The sequence below is a fragment of the Nicotiana tabacum genome, chromosome 19, assembly GCF_000715075.1.
Source record: "Nicotiana tabacum cultivar K326 chromosome 19, ASM71507v2, whole genome shotgun sequence".
Taxonomy (NCBI): domain Eukaryota; kingdom Viridiplantae; phylum Streptophyta; class Magnoliopsida; order Solanales; family Solanaceae; genus Nicotiana; species Nicotiana tabacum.
The window spans coordinates 8384435-8389262 of NC_134098.1; the positions used below are offsets into that span (position 1 = coordinate 8384435).

The 4828-nt window shown below is 31.8% G+C and overlaps 1 long non-coding RNA gene across 1 annotated transcript; it reads left to right on the forward strand.

The window, feature by feature from the left end:
• The first annotated feature begins 3762 nt into the window (after positions 1–3762).
• LOC107819143 (uncharacterized) lies at positions 3763–4594 on the forward strand. The gene is made up of 3 exons (XR_001655635.2): positions 3763–3879; positions 3974–4090; positions 4286–4594. It is a non-coding gene; the product is annotated as an uncharacterized LOC107819143 (long non-coding RNA).
• The last annotated feature ends 234 nt before the right edge of the window (positions 4595–4828 follow it).

The window sequence follows — 4828 nt, forward strand, 5'->3', positions numbered from 1 at the left end:
GACTTATGTGTGGGGCTTAGTTCATCGAGGCTTATGCCCCCAAGCGCCAGACTGTACGCCCTAAACGCGCCTAACGCTCAACGTTCGGGATTCGCCCAACAATTCCTATGCAAATCATGTGTTGAATTCACTAATTAGCACTGTTGACTCTCAAAATTCTTTAACAAATGATTGATTAAAGTTTTTTTTTAATCTAAAGGAATATAAAAATTGTGAATAACTCAAATAACGAACCATAATATAGCATATTCACTAATTGAGAATATTGTGAGGGTGAATATCATTTGAATATTTCTTCTAAAAATAGATAACCAAAATTTATATCTTACTTGATAGATCTTCATATCTTAGTTCTATGTCTCTGCAAATTATCATATATTTATTATTTTACTATTTAAAAATAATTTTATATTTACTCATGACAGAGTAATATTTTAAATTACAATGTTGATTATATTTATTGAGTATTTACTTTTAAGGAGGTAAAATATGCGGTTTGATAATATTTTTTAAGAAATTATAATTTTTAATTATTTGAAAGTTAAGACGTTTTAGTTAATTTATATTTCATAGTAACTTTAACAGTATTGCATTATTTATACTTGTAAAATATGCTAGATATTTTATTTTATATGAGTTTCTTTAATTCTTTTTGGTTTTCTTGAACTTTCAATGTATCTTTTATATTTTTTTTGTGTTATAATGCTATATTATGAATTCATAAATTTTAAAAAGTAAAGATCCGTGGGGCTTACTCCCCATGTCTCAAGGCTTTCGTCTCCTCCCATATTAAGTAAAATTTCTCGCCTCATGCCCTTGCCTTTAAAACACTGGTACGAAGAACAAATGGAAGAAATGGTTCACATTTTTGTAGAGTTTTTTCTTCTTCAACATTTTATTTTAGCATATTTGTGGAACTTTTAACTAAATTAAAGGTAATTATTTGAGTTCCTTTGGTTCACTTCTTTTTTCGATTTTAGCATGAGCCTTTTTCCTTGGTTTAGTGAAAATATAAAAGTATACTCATGTATTAGTTTTTGGAGTTCAGTCAAACCTTTCTATGACAGTCTTGTTTGTTCCGAATATTTTTGGATGTTACAGCAAAGTGCTGTTATAAAGAACATATATTATAACATAACATGAAAATTGGTTTCGGAAAAACTTAACTTTTATAGTAAAATATTATTATATAGAGATACTGTTATAAAGATGTCTGACTGTATACTGTTTCGAGTGGATTATCATTCTACTCTTGCAATACATTTTTTTGTCTCGGGGGGTCAGATTGATTGCTCTACATTATGTTGAAGGCTTTTTTCGTTGAAAAGAACAAACAGTAAATAACTTATGGGTCATCCATCGCGTCATTCAATTGCTTTTTAATAATGCTTTTTGGTTTTGAATTGTTTTGTACATATATAAAACTTTGAATTTATTTACCTGATTTAGCTAGATTTCCCTATTTACAAACAAAAATAACGTTTTTTTTACAAAATATACAATCCGGTCAAAAATTATAATTTATATACTACTTAAATATAATTTTGTAAATTTGAGATATAAACTCCCAATGATAGTACCAATTATTTGCAACAACACCCAATTCAAACAAGTAACGATTTCACCAAACCCGATTTTCAAATACAGAGCGTTTAAGAAAAAATATTACGGGTTAATACAATTAAAAGAACAAGAGGATTTTTCAGCAACCACTATAGTTTAGTGGCTATTAACTTCCTATAGCTACCATATACATATTTACTTCCTACAGCTAATATTTCGTTTCTACCGAACTTATTTGCCGTATTCGCGCTAATGTATTCATGAATACATTCGCAGAATTCACCTAATAAGTAAGGAGTCCAACTGTTTAATAACGGAAAGAGGATCAATTAGCGTGTATCGCTCCTAATTTAACTCAACAAAATCAATTTTACAAAATTTCGTTGCTATCGGTTTGTATTCGTTGTATTCGCGCTACTGTATTCATGAATACAGTCGCGAAATTCGCCTAATAAGAAGGGAGTCCAGCTGTTTAATAACGGAAAGAGGATAACGCGTATCATTCCTAATTTAACTCAACAAAATTAAGTCTACAAAATTTCATTGCTACCAGACTGTATTTGCTGTATTCGCGCTACTGTATTCATGAATACAATCGCGAAATTCGCCTAATAAGTATGGAGTGCAGATGTTTAATAACGGAAAGTGGATCAATTAGCGTGTATCACTCCTGATTTAACTCAACAAAATTAATTCTACATTTTTTTGTTGCGGCTGTGGTGTATTCCATGTATTCGCGCGACTGTATTTATAAATACAATGAGGTAATCAGCCTAAAAAACAGGGATTACAACTGTTTAATTATGTATTCCATGTATTCGCGTGAATGTATTTATAAATACAATGAGATAATACGCTTAAAAAATAGTGATTACGGGTATTTAATAACAAAAAGCGCAATATTGAATTGTATTCAATTTCACTATATTGAATTCAGTTGTATTGAAAACAACAAAAAATCAAGATATAGGGTGTATACCGTTCTATTCAATTCGATTGTATACATTATATTCAATTCATCGATATTCATTATTCACTATTATACATTGTATTCAATTCACCATATTCAATTTGACTGTATTCACATAACAAAAAATCACAAAAAGTGATATTTGACTGTATTAAAAAAATTACAGACCTTCGGAATACATAAAATATGGGCGAAAAATAATGTATTTATACAAAAATACAACATACTTGAGTGTATTTATATAGAATACAATGTATTTGTACCATTGTATGTGACTCAATAGCAAAGAAGAGAAGAAAGTTAATTGTGATATTCGGCTGTATGCAAAAAATACAGACCTTCGGAATACACAAAATACAGGCGAAAGAATAATATATTTATACAAAAATATAGTATATTTTAGTGTATTTGAATAAAATACAATGTATTTGTATCATTGTATGTGACTCAATAGCAAAGAAGAGAAGAAAGTTCGCCAGAGATGGCATTTTTAGGCCAAGAAAAATACTGTATACATTGTATTAAAACTAAAAAAGGTTTTCCATTTACACACAACGGAGGAGACACCCCCACCAGGTAGGCGGCCACGGGTCATAACGCACTCTTCGCAAATGCAGACGAACAAAAACCCGGTCCTCAAATCTTCTTCGGCGACTCTGCTTCAGATTTTCAAAAGCTCAATCCGTATCCATGGCCAGATTTGTTCACCTACTCCCGTTTCGCTCCAGATCTATTCTCTTCGCTTCAGAAAGTCCACCATTGCCACCAAAAATGGCTGCTACGACAGCTGCTTTGATGGAAAAAAAGAGAGAGATTTGAGGAAGAAGAGAGAAGATTGAGAATCTTGGTGAGGGTGAGAGAGATAGAGAGAGAGAGATAGAGAGAACATAACTGGCGTATTCACACAAAAATATTTGTTTCTTTATTAAATTTCATGATCGGTAAATTACGATAGATTGAAACAGAATAGAGTATGTATTTGGAGGTTGTGTTCTTTTTCATTTTTAAAAGATCTTATTTTTTCCCCTAGTATCTATATAAATATATAAAGTTGGGAATTGGCCAGCTGATGTGGCATCCCTCTATAGCCAGCTTTCTTATTAATCTTTTTCTGATTTTTTGAATTGTTTTTGTTATTTCACTCCAATTCATTTATTTTTATTAGCCCACTACTTAAAATAATAAATACTACTTAATGGCCCAAAACATTAAGCCCAATAACCGTTTAGTTTTGCCCTTTGACAATAAAACTCCACATAGCCGTTTTGTTTTCTTTAACACATTACACACCCCACGTTCTGTGCGAGTCTTCTCGCAAAGGTCAGAGGCTCAGAGCTTCGTCCAAGGTAAAATTCCCAACCTTTCTTCCGTTCATGACATGGGTTAGTCGTTTGAGTTTTCCAACTATCATTCTCCTAATAATTCTCCATTCATCCTCAGACCCACCAAAGCATACAAGCATACTACCAATAATCTGCCAGTGACACCATTTCAAGCGAGCGTGCTGACGAGTGACTTTTGGTTCTCACAATGGTTCAAACAATGTCAACAAATTAGGTTCGTTTATATTTTTCCCTTTACTGCAATATGAATGTGTTTTATGAGTACCGTTATGGTTCTAATGCAATGAACGATACTCGAAATTCCATCTTTGAATATGATTTTGTATATTTTTTATTTCCTTTGGTGTACCTGTATGGTGGCGCTCCACTGTTTTCTTTTTCTCTTTGCTGATGTCTTTTCTATTTATAGGGAAAGTGATTGATGTACTGAAATGGGAGGAGGAGCTAATCAAGGAAAATGTATTTCCTGGGAATGTCAAATGTTTAGAGGACAAGTATGATAATATGCAGAAAAAATTAGAGGAGTAAGAATGGAGATATGAATAGTATGAAGAAGAGTGTAATTTGAAAAGGAGAGTAATATTCTTTTTTTTTCCTTTTGCTGAAAATATTGCTGAAGATATTAAAAATTATGTGTTGAATAGGGGAGAAAATAAAGAGAAAAACTTAAGAAGATTTTTGATGATAGGCGAAGGGAATGGACTTGGTTTCCATTTTATATCTCTTCTTGATTTTGGTTCTTCAAGTGGCAACAGTTCGAACAAAATGGTCAGGTAGCCCATTTTTATTTTTCTTCCTATAGTTTCTTGGCTTACCAACTACAGATTTGTTGCTTAATCTTGCTTTGTACTGAAGTCATAGCAGTGGCCAAGGTTTTTACTTTTTAATCCTTAAAAATTAGAAGAAAGGTTTAAAAATTGGGTGTGCGTATTTCTTGTGCAGTTATCTATGA